Consider the following 15,912-nt stretch of genomic DNA (forward strand, 5'->3'; position numbering starts at 1 on the left):
TATCACAGGTTGTCATATTTTTGATATATACTAGAAGAATTTCTGTTATGTTTTCTGTTATTTTACCAACTAACGAGACCAGAGTTATAACACAACTTGTTATCATAACAAAGTAACACATTCTGTAATAATTTTGTTATTTCTTTCTGATCGGGCAGTGATACTATTTATGACTACAAGTGAAACGGGTTTAAGAAATTAGGTATTTTGGTGTCCATATCGGTAGTGTTTGGTTTATTTTGAATTATGATCACATCGCTTCAAGCTTCAAAAGCTGATAGGAGTAAACAATGAGAACAAATGCATATTCTGCGGCTATAAATGACCTAAACCTAATAAATTGAGAATGTTGATCACTGTTCTCAATTCAGGAAAGAAGAATCTTGATTATTATTATTAGTTCAAGAACGTTATTGTGATTATAACATTACCATAAGACTAGAAGTTCATCATCGAGGAGAGTTGAAACAAAGTGGTTTATCTCTCCTAAGTCGAGAAGTAAGGTTTGATCCACAATCTACAATTTATACATTGCAAAGATTAAAAGAAACGCATGCAGTTCATAAATGTCAACTGTAAGACTACATACTAATGATATTGTCATGATAAAACATCACTTAATATCCTATTTATACAATTTAAACAATTCAAGAATATAACGAAAACTTATTTATTTATTTATTTTACGAACATTATGTAATGTAAGACAATTTTCAAATGTTACATCTTGATGAAATTCTGTGTTGTATTTAAAAATAATATGAAAAACGCGTTTAATAACCTAATAGTGTGATGAGACATTTCTTATGACACTTATCACTCTCTTCAGATATTAAAACGATTGAGAACATTTACAATATGATGGTAGGCCTCAGAGAAACACTCAAATCAACATCTTAGGATTTTTTTTGTTGGAGAGCTCTATTGTAGTATCTTCGGATCAAAGTTAGAGAAGGTGGGTTTTTTGCAGTTCGAATTTTTAACATGAATTTTTGTTTTTGTGAGGAATGACACAACATTTTTTCAGAGCATGAGAAGTATTGATTCCTTGTAACTCGTTCTCGGATGGTTTTGCTGTGTAGAATGGAATAATCGAACAAAAAAAAATTGAAATTGATGCACGTGGAGGCATCTGCGCCCTTTTGAAAAGTTGCGCTTGTGTCAAGATGATCTTATTGACTGTGGAAAATGTTTAGTCTTCCATGCCGGTTAAACCTGTAAGGTTTCATCGGAATCTAAGATGGTCGGTCACGATTTTAGAGATTTTCGGACGGATCTTCGTGGAATTCCTCTACTTCTTCGAGGGTTTATCTCTGGTCTGGTGGTCGCTTGATCATTAACGGGCTCGTCACTGTCTCGTCCGATCGATGAAGTAGAATGCCACAACTAATACTGACAGGGTTAACGATGTTGTAGCAATTGCGAAAATGGTTACTGCTCGGTGATTTGAGTTTTTGTCGAGATTCGTGTTTTTTTATACATGATACCGTTTCCATCAGTTTGTTAACAATCCGCATCTCTTAGAGCGATCACTAAAAATAAATACTATTAATTACCCGCGCATTGGAATTAGCTTAAATATTGCAGTCAAGTTACATTTAGTGCAGCTTAATTGTTTTCCTGAGCGGATTCGTCGCTGGAATGCCGTATATTTCATCGAGTTTTTTGTGGAGTTTACCTTTGTCTTGGGCGATGTTTTGCCATTCGTTGTAAGAAAGTTCTCCGTATCGAGCTATATTCGCCAATATTGAATCCCACCAGGTATGAGAAGGGCGACAAGGACGCAAACGCTTAGCGGTCAATCTTGAAGCTGCCCGTATAGGATGATGCATCGGGCGGCGCTATATATGCCCCCAATACCGCATCCGATGGACTCGTACTTTCTTGGTGATGCTTCGTTCACGGAGGAGTAGTTTTATGGAACGTTTCACTGTCTGATCATCGTTGTGATAACAGAGAGAAGCCATCTCATACACTATTTGTCGCTCGTATCTTCGCAACAATTTGCGACTGCGCTTCGTAAGTACGGCTGTTTGTGTTCCGTACAGCATTGCCAGTGCCAGAACGGTCTCGTATATAAGACGCCCCAACTCCCAGCTAGGCTGTCGCTTTTGAAGGAAGCTCATGATAACTTTATATGTTATGGTGGAATTACGGCAACGCATTCTAGTAGTAATGGTCGGTCCAATCGCGGCGTTAATGCAGTTCCTAAGTACTTTAAATTTTCCCTCACATTATAGCTTCTACCAAGAACATTCAGTTTTGCCGGAGCGGATTGGTTTGGATCTCGCACGAGAACTTTACATTTATCTTCATTCAGCTTCATTCCAACATATGCTAAATTCTCTTTTATACATTCAACTATTCGTTCAAGATCAGCCATATTCTCAGCAATCATTATGATATCATCTGCATACACATGCACTATCGGCAAACGGATTCTCATCGTCGAGTTCAGTGTGAATATTTCGAGAATCTCATCCACCGTCGTCAAAACTTCCTCAATCACCAAATTAAAAATGAAGGGGCTAAGAGGACAACCTTGTTTCACACCGGAATTCCTTGCATAAGGATGAGACATTTCACCATTCCAAAGCGTATGTTCGATATCACCTCGCAGACATTCGACAACTCTGTTAATCAACCAATGAGGAACGCCTTTTCCTAAAAAAGGAACTGAATATTGTCATCCTTAATCAAAGGAAAATATATTGTACCTTTCAGGATTGCTGGCAGAGCTTTTAAACTGACACAATCGAAAGCCTTTTCATGGACATGGCAATCAGCGGCAATTCCTCATTCCATCGCTCTTGGAAAACTCGCTGCACAACAAACAAATGGTTCGTAGTCGATCGATTAGATAGAAACGCTGCTTGATGATACCCCAGCTCCCCAACGTATTCTTTCAATTATTCAAGCACCCACATGGCGCACATCTTATACCCGGTATTAGTCAGACAAATCCGCCTATAGTGGACAACAGAAGTAAGCTTTCGTATTTTAGGAATGGGGATGATAAGATTTCGCTTCCACATTTCAGGCATAACATTGCTGACCCAAACACTACTCATCAGATACTGAAGCTCTTGGATTGCTGACTCATCGGCATACTTCGAATATTTTGTTGGTAATTGGTCTTGACCAGGAGTTTTACCGTTATGCATGGAATTTAAAAGCCGACGTGAATCATTCAGAGTAGGGCCAGGCTTAACTGCCTGACCGTCGGTTTCTAAGATCAATTAACTAGTAACTCGTCTATAACGTCTCGAGTCCGTTGCCATTCACTGATAGGAATATTGAAGTTTCAAACTGGTCAAGTGGTGTGTTGTCGATGTTCTTTCAAATACTTATGCGTTCTGTTTATACGCACCCCCAAAAGATACCTTTCGAGATCTTTGCAAAACTGGATGCACTGACCCTCCCCCCCGTATAAAACAGTGCCCTCTAGATTCCACGGGGCCATGGGTAGTGTACTTTCGGACCGGGGAGAAACCAGATAACACGTGTTCGGGCAAACCAGATACGTGTTCTAGTGAATGACCTCGGCCAGGCAAACGCGATTGCTTGCTGTCAACGCTTTACGCGGGAATTTAAAGCGTACGTACCTTGTGTGGCCGTAGAAATCGATGGGGTTGTGTCAGAACCGGGCCTTAAATGCGAAGAACTGTTGGAACACGGGGTTGGCTGCTTTAAGGACTCCTTACTCCAAAAGAATAAGATCTTAGAATTCAAACAATTGTATACCGCAAACACCTATCGCCCTGTTTGTTGGCATGGAGCGTGGAGGGCGAAACTTTAAATAAACAAACAAAAAGACAGTTTCGCCCATTGTATTTTTTGCTGTAGTTTAAGCAATCAATATCGTAGATTCCAAATATTCAGGTTAATTTGTTGCGTTTCAAAGCCCTCATTCGCATGTATAAAAAAGCCTTATGTTTACATTTGTAAGTATCGCCCTTTTCACAAAAAATCGGTGAAATGAAATCGCAGCTCCTGATATCACGATATCTCTAAAGTGCATGCGTGCATAGTTCCAAATTTTACTTGGACATCGACTTTTTCTAAAGGTGACTTCCCAGTAGTATCCTTGATTTGAATTATTATCGCTAATCTTAATGCCAAAGAACAAATAAAAACCTCTCGAAAACGAACCGTTTGGGAAAATCATCATCATTACTGGAATTTTCATTTTCACGAAACTTTTCGATAATCTTCCGTCATTTGCGTTAATGCACTGGGTGCACAGTACTCTGAAAATCGTCTTAGGGCACCAGCGGGTCTAATTCAGAGCTATCTGCGCGGCGAGTTAAATCTGTAAAGAATAGTAAAAAGCAAACCAGATTGCTCGCAGCGAACGGGTCTGAAGTACGAAGACCTGTTGAAGTACGGGATTAGCTGCTTTAAGGACCCTTCACTTCAATAGGTGAAGATTCTGGAATGCAAGCAATTGTATTTCGCGAAAACTGAAGATGATAAGACAACTTATTCTCCGTCAGACTCGATTCGGGTGACTTTCTCCGGGTCTGCTCTTCCCAACTATGTCCTTCTGGATAAGGTTCGCCTACCTGTACGCCTGTTTGTACCGCGGGTAATGAACTGCAGCAATTGCAAGCAACTGGGCCACACAGCCACTTATTGTGGCAATAGAAACGGTGCGGCAAATGCGAGGGAGAGCATGAGGATGACGCTTGCGGTGGAGAAACTGAAAAGTGTATTTACGGCGGGGGCCCTCCGCATGCTCTTAAGTCATGCCCGGCGTACAAGCAGCGCGGGGATAAAATTAGGCGCTACCTTAAGGATCGCTCGAGGCACTATTATGCAGAAATGCTAAAGAATGCTTCGCCATCTGTTCCTTCCGAAAATTCCTTTGCTCTTTTGGCTCCCCTAGATTGCCTCGTAAGGGTGCCAAGGTGTCTAATTTTAATTCTAACAAGGAGTATCCACCACTTCAAGGGACACCAAAAACCCCAAGTGTCCCCTTTTTACATTTCTTATTAAAGAAATGTATAGAATTCGCTCCAAACTTTCAAGATTTTTTCCGAAGCCCGGAGGGCCGAGTTTTATATACCAGTCGACTCAGCTCGACGATTTGGGACAATGTCTGTGTGTGTGTCTGTGTGTGTGTATGTAACGGACAAATTCTCATTCGTGTTTCTCAGCAATGGCTGAACCAATCTTATCTAAACCAATTTTAAATGAAAGAACTAAAAAACAGTATGAACGCTATTAATTTGTTTTTGATTATGATGTTTAGTTTCCAAGATATGAATGTTTGAATGCGTAAAAATGGCGTTTTTTGCAGTTTTTTTTTTAAATTATCTGCCGAAATTGACGATATAGATTAACAGTTTATATGTTTTCAGACAGCTTTAACGAATACCTTTCGCACAAGCTATAGATTGTTGAAATCGGATTATTATCAAAAGAGATATTTAACATTAAATGCGGACGACAGATTTTTATCATTTCCCATTGCCAGCAATATGACCAAACACATGTAATCTATTATTAACGCAAAAACGGCATATTTAGGTCAATAGTATCTTCGGAGAATTTAATGGAGGTAATATGCCCTTTCTTTTGGTATTGTGCTTTTGTTGATTAATTGTTGTTTGTGGATTACTCTTTGTCGCCTAATAATTGTTCAATATAGTAATAATCCATTGAAATAAGCCAAACATTATTTCGATAAAACGAATTTTGTATTTCATTTTTCTATCTACAACCGCTAGAAATAATCATCGAACACTTCCAAGTTGTCTGGAAGGAGCTTGATAACTTATCAGTACAAAAATGTACATTTGTGCGAACCTTCTGACTGCAATTTTTCGAACTTATGACCATCGGATCGATCCCCCCCACACCCAAAAAAAAATATTGAATTGAAGTTGAAAATTTATTGATGCTGACTGATTTAATTCAATATCACAATAACAATTATCTGATCCGTACATTGATAACCTGTTGTTATTGTAAACATCATGAGGACTTTTGATAAATTGTCGGAATGGGGTCCTGATATGTAACTGATCTATTAGTCTTGATTTCACAGTTGTCTAATAGCATCAATATCAAATTCCTGCCTGAAAACATTCCAATAGAAAATTCCAGAGTTCTGTAATCAATCATAATCCTCAGATTTCTTTTCAAATTGAGCTCGCTTTTGTAGAGATGCATTGTAATAAGGGTCTTTATTTAATAGAAAGCGAAGTTAAAATTGATTTAATGTCTATGAAACATAGAACTGCTCACCAAAAAAATGCATAATTTTCAACATTTGATAAAAATGTTTTTGCCTTACTCATTCACTCTAAAATTCGTCAATCTAATTCCGACCGGGAGGGCTGAGTGTCATATGCCAATCGACGCAGTTCATCGGAAAATGTCTGTGAGTGTATGTGTGTATGTGGAAAAAAATGTGACCTCTGTTAATCAGAGATGGCTGGACCGATTTGCACAAAGTTAGTCTCAAATGAAAGGTACAACCTTCCCATCGGCTGCAATTGAATTTTTTATTGATTGGACTTCCGGTTCCGGAGTTACGAGTTGAAGAGTGCAATCACACAGCAAATTCCCATATAAAGTGAAATGAAAAATTTTCAAAATCAAATTTGTATTTTTGATGCCAAATGGCTTTATAATGCATGAAACATTGAGATTTGATGTAAACTCGAAAAAATGTTTGACAAAAATTGATTTTTTTGGACTTTGGTACATTTTTGCCTTTCTCATATAGAAAGGTTATGCAATCACTCTAAAAGTCGTCAATCATACCGACCCGGAGGGTGTATCCAGTGAGGGGTTGCTACTTTAAAATTAAAACTAGTTTAAAATTTCTTAACAAGTTGAAAATTTTTGGCAGGACCCGGACCTCCCGGATCTTTCTCCATGATCCGCCGCTGGTTTCAAGCGATGTTTCAGTATCACATAGTATCTCAAGATCGTGGCTGTCGATCCATTGTACGTATGTGCAAATCGTACTGGACATGTAATATTCATTTCCACCATTGTATTGAACATAACCAGCTATGGAATCGTAGTTTGGACAAATGAGAAAAGCACAATGCACCACTAGGTGGATTAAAACAGGTTTTTATTTTGTAATTTAAGGTCAAGATAACATCATTTTGAAACCGCCAATTTCGGAGGTTTAGTATCTTCGATGAGTTTTACAAACGTTAAACAGCGCATCATTTTATAAAATAATTTTGACGGTATATCGTCCAAGAAGTATTTATGGTGAATTTTCTCAGGTTAATATTCATGACTACAATAAAGTCTCAACAAATTCGCTAAAGACACGAACTCTGTTACTATTTTCTGAAAACTTAATTCTGCATAATTTTAAAACTTCAAAAATTACGGTTTCGGAATTATGCAGTTTGGACAGTAAGATCGATTTTCACCAAACCCCAGCCAATTGTAAAATTGGTATTGTAAAAAAACGTAAGGGCGATACTTCAATGCTGATAGGTGGGATCGAAAAAGTAAACAATCGCCAAAGGGGAGATACTATCATTTTGTCAATTTCAATAGCAAACACAAATTTTAATTTAATAATTTCGAATACTTCATGAAATTTTGGGTTTCGATCACTGAATCATGCAATCTAGGATGTAAAAAACACAATAGTTCTTAAATAGGAAATAAAACAAGTCTGGAAATATTCACTGTTGATTTTCTTTGAATGGTGTCACTGCTAGTATCGTTTTTTTCAATAAAAAGCGTTGATTTCTTAGTTCTCAGTCGCGTTGGAAATTTGAGTAAAGTATAAACTTCAAATCGATTACAAAAAAAATTCGATTTTTTGGCTCAGTACAATATACATAACCCCTTTAGGAAAATTCAGTTTTCCCACCACAATGCATTTATTGAGGAATTTAGATATTTTATTAACAGAGCATTAGCAATTATGCAGAAATGCTAAAGAATGCTTCGCCATCTGTTCCTTCCGAAAATTCCTTTGCTCTTTTGGCTGGCGTTGACCCAGAATTTGACGACCCACAAGAGGGAACATCATTGGTTAACCCAGGGGAATCCAGGAAGCGGAGAAATCTAGCCTCCCCTAGATTGCCTCGTAAGGGTGTCAAGGTGTCGTCCACTCAGAGTGCGCCAACTACAATCAATAAATCCAACGGAAGTGATGCACTAAAGCCGAAGCAATTTGCTCCAGGACTTGGAAATTTTAATTCTAACAAGGAGTATCCACCACTTCCAGGGACACCAAAAACCCCAAGTGTCCCCTTTTAAAATTTCTTATAAAAGAAATGTATAGAATTCGCTCAAACTTTCAAGATTTTTTCCGAGGCCCGGAGGGCCGAGTTTTTTAATATACCAATCGACTCAGCTCGACGATTTGGGACAATGTCTGTGTGTCTGTGTGTGTGTATGTAACGGACAAATTCTCATTCGTGTTTCTCAGCAATGGCTGAACCAATCTTATCCAAACCAATTTTAAATGAAAGAACTAAAAACAGTATGAACGCTATTAATTTGTTTTTGATTATGATGTTTAGTTTCCACGATATGAATGTTTGAATGCGTAAAAATGGCGTTTTTGCAGTTTTTTTAATTATCTGCCGAAATTGACAATATAGATTAACAGTTTATATGTTTTTAGACAGCTTTAACGAATACCTTTCGAACAAGCTATAGATTGTTGAAATCGGACTATTATCGAAAGAGATATTTAACATTAAATGCGGACGATAGATTTTTATCATTTCCCATTGCCAGAAATATGACCAAAAACATGTAATCTATTATTAACGCCAAAACGGCATATTTTAGGTCAATAGTATCTTCGGAGAATTTAATGGAGGTAATATGCCCTTTCTTTTCGTATTGTGCTTTTGTTGATTAATCTCCCTATGAGTGAGATATTTTCACAAATTTTCTTGGAAGTGATTATATCAAAATGATGTCTTCAGCAAATTTATAGCTCTTACTTTTGCGAATAACTTTACTGAAGACTTCAAATATCTTTTTTAAATACTTTAAAAGTTATGGCTTGTTGTTTATGGATTACTCTTTGTCGCCTAATAATTGTTCAATATAGTAATAATCCATTGAAATAAGCCAAACATTATTTCGATAAAACGAATTTTGTATTTCATTTTTCTATCTACAACCGCTAGAAATAATCATCGAACACTTCCAAGTTGTCTGGAAGGAACTTGATAACTTATCAGTACAAAAATGTTCATTTGTGCGAACCTTCTGACTGCAATTTTTCGAACTTATGACCATCGGATCGATCTGAAACATATCGGAAAATGAAAAGCTAAATAAATAACTCCAAGCAACGGCGTAGCCAAGAGAAGGTTTTGAGGTTTAACACCATACAACCCCCACCCCCCACCATTCCCAAAAAAAATATTGGATTGAAGTTGAAAATTTATTGATGCTGACTGATTTAATTCAATATCACAATAACAATTATCTGATCCGTACATTGATAACCTGTTGTTGTTGTAAACATCATGAGGACTTTTGATAAATTGTCGGAATGGGGTCATGATATGTAACTGATCCATTAGTCTTGATTTCACAGTTGTCTAGTAGCATCAATATCAAATTCCTGCCTGAAAACATTCCAATAGAAAATTCCAGAGTTCTGTAATCAATCATAATCCTCAGATTTCTTTTCAAATTGAGCTCGCTTTTGTAGAGATGGCTCCGGAAGAATTGCGGACTGTCTTCTCTAACTGCAGAACCAACCGAAAATATTTTGTGAAAAGGGCTCTGGCAGTAAAGATTTTAAACAAATATGTTCATACATGCATAATAAGACAAGGCCATTTTATTCATTTAATATTTTAATAAGAAATTTTAAGTTTTTAGGAAGGAAAAGAATAAAAGGAAAAGATTTACCCGCGCTTACGGTTTCTGTGAAATTACTTCCGGCCTCAATATTCCTCCAATGTCGGTAGAGTAGCAAACGGCATCTCCATCTGCTTGTCACGACAATCGCTCGATTTGGCGCAACATTAATCCAAACCGCCCTCCAGCGGCAGCAGCTACAACAGCAGAAATCTTTCCTCGATGTTGGCCGCAGGATCGATTGTTTCGTCGTCGACGAAAGAAACCGGTCGGGCTCGGTCCACACCCGGATTGGGCCAACTGATCGACTATGTAGAGCTGGGGCCACCGTGCAGTAAAATTTCATTTCATTCAATCGAAACTGAATGAACGCAGTCAATCAGTCGTCCACGGTAGCATTCATATTCATTTATCGCATCAGTTGCTGTTGATCTGCAGCTCGGTTCATGGCACTTCACTCACCGTTGCTTTCAAATGAGTCGCAATTCATATTCAACCTTCTTCGATTGATCCTCTCAAATGAATAGATCCGCTTTCAATTTACCCAGTGAGCACCAGTCAAATGAGATCCGGGTAAACCTAAGACAAGAAGAGACAACTGGCTTCGTATTTTTTGATATCTTGCCTTTCTTGTGCCATATGACAGATATCTTGCCTTTCTTGTGCCATATGCAGCTAGCGAAGTTGGCAGTGCAGCCATTTTCTTTGTCATATTTAGCTATGTTGCTAGAAGCATGATTCACATAATAATGACCGTTTTATTAACACACATTTCGCCAACATTTATCTGGTACTAATCAATTCAACTTTTTTATCACATATTATATGTTTCTAGCAAATTTGGCCAGCATAACAGCCTATTCATCAGAATCAAATTTGCAACAGAAATGTAATAGAGATGAACGTACTATTAAATAACGTTTTTCATTGCAACCAGTTCCAATAAGCTGTTTTTACTAAATTCATTATTTTTCGTCTGAAATCTGCGAATTTAAGAAATTTTGAAAAAGAAAGTATACTATCATAATTGTACGAAGCTGTCAAATTCATTGTTGCAATCAAATATGTAATTCAGCCATTTTCTTTGCACCTCTGCCAATATTTTCCTGTATACAATTCCGATGACACGGTAAAGGAATAAAATACTTCCACACTGGTTCTATAGGAACACATTACGAGCACAGTCTACAGACACGAGAATTGTCGATGTTCTCTTTCAAAAAGAATTCGAATAGATTTTGCTCGATACGAATGCTCTGCCCTAGTAACAATTGAGGTTTTAAAGTAGTTTTATAGCTACTCATAAAACTTAGATTGCACTTGTAGCATGCTGTAAAACTTCAATTGTTACTTGGGTAAACTAGCATATCGAAGGTAGGTTTATTGATTTGAGGTAACCAATAGTTGATTCTCCGAATTAACAAGTTGGGTTCGGATCGGATTTCTCAAAATTATAAATTTTCTGGTTCAGGTCGGGTTTTGGTTTATCGAATTTTGAAATTCTCGGGTTCGGGTCGGGTTCGGGTTTTACAAAATTTTCATTCTCGGGTTCGGGTCGGGTTCGAATCTTTCAATTCTAAAATGTTCAGGCTCAGATCGGATTCGGGTTTTTAAAATTTTATGATTTCGGGCTCGGGTCGGGTCCGGATTTTTCAATTTTCAAACTGTTGGGTTCAGGTTCGAAAAAATTAAAACCTGACCATCTCTATATTATAACAACATATCTAAATATGACAAAAAATTGGCTGCACTGCCAACCTCGCTAGCTGCATACAGTCACGGCTTACATATACTAGGCTAGCTCGTTAGAGTGTAAACATTTGACGAGAGCGCGTCATAGAAATTGTCGGCGAAAACAATTACATGAAATTCATATATTGTTTGCTCCTAACGAATGATCGGCACCTGGTAAATCACAAGGAAGCTATGCGGATGTCCAAAATCTTTGCTCTGATCAGAAAATTACGGTGGGATATGTTTTCTATGGCATGCATCCAAATTCCCGATTTACGCTAATAATCACAGAGATGCAACTGTGTCTAGTGTAATTATGGCGTAATTTACGTCAAAAATCCATTGCACACTATTTTTTCCACCGTAAGAGCTCAAATATTGTCAATTAACAACTTTCGAAAAATCCGTTTGTTTATCTCAACGATTTCTCTGACGTCACCGAAAACTGTCAATTCGCGGAATAGCAAGCCTCCTTTCTGTGAGCCGTGGCATACAGTCATCTGTCAAAAATTATTCAGCAGGGTACAAGAAAGGCAAGAAAACTAAAAATAAAGAGACAACTGCTCCAAGATGAAGAGAATGAAAGGTTCGGAACATTTGTCATTTTTGAGTGTGTTTGTTTTATTCTTGTAAAATTAAGCATGGCCGCCGGGCCCCTGGTAGTAAACATAAACATCCGGACGAGCATACCGATTCTTTGGCGCACGATGAAAATAGAGAAAATGCCGGGTTTCACTTCGGATCTTCCGATTCGATTACTTGGGGACACTTTTTATCTCGAAACTACTAATAAAAATAATTATTACCAAAACAAAACTTATATTAACAGAAAGCCCACTACGTCATTTGTTTATTCTTTTCTTTTTCACCTCACTCATACAGAGAAAAATTGTTCCTTCTTGTATCCGTCTTGAGTTGCCTCGCCTTATCCTATATGTATTTTTTATCTTGGTCGGAGTTATTTTCATGTCAGTGAGTGTTCGTTCATATTCATTTGTGAGTGGTTCATTGGAATGGTTCATTTCCATTAGCTGAGACCGTGCTAAAGAGAGGTTTGTTTTCAATAGAAACTAAACAGGCGAAAACGTCAAATGACCAGAGCCCGTTATTCAATTGACAGTGAACTCTGAGTGACTCAAAGGAAGACGGCAGCAGAACTCAATTGATATAGTGCTGGTATGCTTACAGTGAATGACTCGTAGTTTCACTTGAAACGAATATTTTCTTTTGAAATTGATATTTTACCGCACTGCCGTGCATACAATCGAACTCTCCCAGTGCAGTGTTGTCGGTCGGTCGGCTTCTGCTTTCACGTGTCACTTTTGTCACTGGAATAATTATTTTAATTTTAATATGCACACTTTATATTGCTTAACTTTTGTTACGAAAATGAGGCCTGATCCATCGCTTCCATCCGTTTTTATCTTTATTGATGTCCTGAATGTGAAAGTCGGTGCCGAATGACAGGAGAATATCCGTTGCGTAGTGGGACTCAGGGAAATGTCAAAGAGTTAGGATTATGGCGTCAAGGAATATGGGAACATTTTATAGCAAGTTCAAATTTGATTTTAAATTTAATAATAGGGGTATATTCATAGTCTTAAGTAATTTAATATAAATTTAATTCATTTGTTTTAATTCATTTGCCTTTATTTAATGGGACAAATTCTGACACCATGTTGGAATAGGAAATGTTAATATTAGTGTTTAAGCTAGTTTAATACTATAGTAATGATAATTTAAATAATTTTCTGTTTAGCTAAGAAATAGAGGATAAGATTCATCAATAGATTTATTTACATGTGTTTTTTAATCCAATTGTGCACGTATATATTGGAAGCAGTTAATGTAACCGGACTCGGAGGTTACAATCCTCCCGGAGTCGGGATGAAAAAAAACAAGGTTTTTTTTAATGACTCATCGGCATGGGCCTACTTCCCCTAAAGTTTCCAATTAATTTGAAACAATGATTTTTCCGTAGCACGGAGCTCTTTTCTTCCAGATCATTTTCTTCCAGATATTCGGTGAGATTCGCCATGCCGAAGCAATAATTGTTTTATAGATTTAGCAAAAAATAAGTAATAATATTTGTAATCTTTAATCTCGAAACAGATATAGAGATTGACCTTAACTATGGGCCTACTTCCTCCGGAGATACTAGTTAATTTGAAACAATGATTTTTCCCGTGAGAGAGCTCTTTTCTTCCAATTTATGTGAATCTCCAACGGTGAGACTCGCCATGCCTCAGCCTACTTTTGTGATTTTGGTCGTATTTGGAAATGTGACAAAATAGGTTATGTAATTCGTAGAAGACAAGACAAAGCTCTAATACCGTCTTCATTCTATCCCGATACTGTCTAAAGCCATTCGCCAAAGACAAAAACAAATTTAATAACAATTGTTTCTCTTCCTTTCCTTCCCTTTACATACTCTCATTCATTTCTTTCACAATCATACTCTTTCTCATTCTTCCTCGATCAGTCTACCCACTAACCATTTGCATCTCTCATTCATACACTATCATTCATGCAAGCATTCCCTGCTGATTCATGATTTCCACTCACACACTTATGCATAAATATCTTAATAATTTCTAGGGCGCCCTAATTTATAAGTCAGATTAAGTTTGCGGTTTTATGTTGCACCATCCGATAAACATACGGTACCGCTATTAACTGCTTTACCCTATTTCATTTAGAAGAAAACATCGAAAATATTCGAGGGGTTTAGCGTTCTTGAAATTTGGGAAATTATACCACCTGGGTGCTTATGGGATTACTTTTGTACCACCCGTTAGGTCAACTGCTTGAGCTGTCAACGAGTTGAGCTGTCAACAAACCTATGTTATTTAATGGCGAGGATGACTGTGCTTGTTTATTTCAGGTAAGATGCAGGAAATTTTATTTATTTAATGATGTTTAAATGCTTTAATCTACATTTTCAGGTAAAGCCAAAAAAAACCATCGCACAATGTATGCTGCTGGCCATCTGAATTACCAAGTCAGCTCATTGAAAGGTATGCTAATTTTTTTATAATTTTTCATGTTCTGTTTATCTTTTCAGGTCACCTTCCAGCTTCGATGCAGAACAAACAAAATACACAGCTAAATAAAGTGAAATAATGCAAAGTTTGTGTTTTATTCAGCCTGGTTTTAAGTGCTTTGCTGGCCAGATTCCCAGTTTTTTTCCGGAAAGATCTTCCAGTTCATAGGAACTCGTTCCTATTTTGGAAACTATTTTGCATGGGAGATTTTTTTTTATTTCGTTTATTTGACACGGCTCATAGCGGTAGCTTAACGGAGCCGTGGATCTTTTATGTGTTTACAATATGTAAAAAAAAAAATAACAAATATTATTGTTTGTCCGTTGGATCTCGTGCGCGCAACTTTTTATTGCGAGCGGAGACCTTCTTTCGCGGCTCGCCTACTGCGTCATGGGGACCGTTTAATTCTCTCCTATCGTCTGTATCAAGGTCATCATCGTTAAAAGTGCCTTGGTGCTCGCGACCAGATGTTCTTTCCTGCTTCTTGCACTTACGGGTGACCAATGTAAATCCGTCGTCATTCTTATTATCTTCATCACCGATGTTACTTACAGTTGTTTCAGGGGTGCTGGATGCTGCTTTGGCAGTTGTCAATATGGACTGAACAGCTGCCACAAATTTGGCAACCGTTTGTGGTTCAGGTATTGGTATTGAAAATTCTTTTTTGGGTTGGTTTTCCGTGGATTCGTTGGCAATCGGTAGCGATACATTCTCCTCTGTATCTTCCGCGCAAGGTTGTCCGTGGTGAGCTGTCTGATTACAATACTTGCACGTAGGAGTTTGCCCCTCATGGGTGCATAACGTAGTTTGATGAATAGTAGCTTCGTGGGTTTTAATTTTTATAGTCAAGTGGGAGGGGATAGGTCTTTCGATCCGCATCCTCACCACAAGAACACCGTTGGGTGTACCTGGGAAGAAATTTCTCCACGTATCACGTGTAACGGATTCTACTTCTCCGTATTGCGACATGTATTTTGCGATTAGATCAGGAGGGGTACGTGGTGATAGGTCATGTAATTTTACATCTACATAGTGTTTTTCTATATACACGGGAATCTTAATTCCAACTTTATCACTTTTAGCCACGTGCTTCAAGTTGTTCTGCAAAACGAAACGTTCGGCTTGTGCTAACGTGTTGAATGATATGAGCACTACATTGCGAAGATGATGATACTGTAGATACATAACCTCCTTGAGCTTTAGCTGCATCTTCACCTTCAGTAGGTATTCCACTTCACGAAAACTCAATCTTATTGAACAGAATTTAAAGTCAACGACCGCTGTGTTGGGTCGGAGCAGAGATTTTTCGTCA

General features: G+C 37.7%; 1 protein-coding gene and 1 long non-coding RNA gene across 3 annotated transcripts in view; one reads left to right on the top strand and one right to left on the bottom strand.

The window, feature by feature from the left end:
* LOC131682938 (transcription factor HNF-4 homolog) overlaps positions 1-15,912 on the bottom strand; it is a 442,320-nt gene that overhangs the window by 139,456 nt on the left and 286,952 nt on the right. The window lies entirely within an intron of this gene.
* On the top strand, positions 14,308-14,675 carry LOC131682945 (uncharacterized). The gene is made up of 3 exons (XR_009304279.1): positions 14,308-14,440; positions 14,502-14,557; positions 14,621-14,675. It is a non-coding gene; the product is annotated as an uncharacterized LOC131682945 (long non-coding RNA).

Source organism: Topomyia yanbarensis, chromosome 2 (assembly GCF_030247195.1).
Source record: "Topomyia yanbarensis strain Yona2022 chromosome 2, ASM3024719v1, whole genome shotgun sequence".
Lineage (NCBI taxonomy): Eukaryota > Metazoa > Arthropoda > Insecta > Diptera > Culicidae > Topomyia > Topomyia yanbarensis.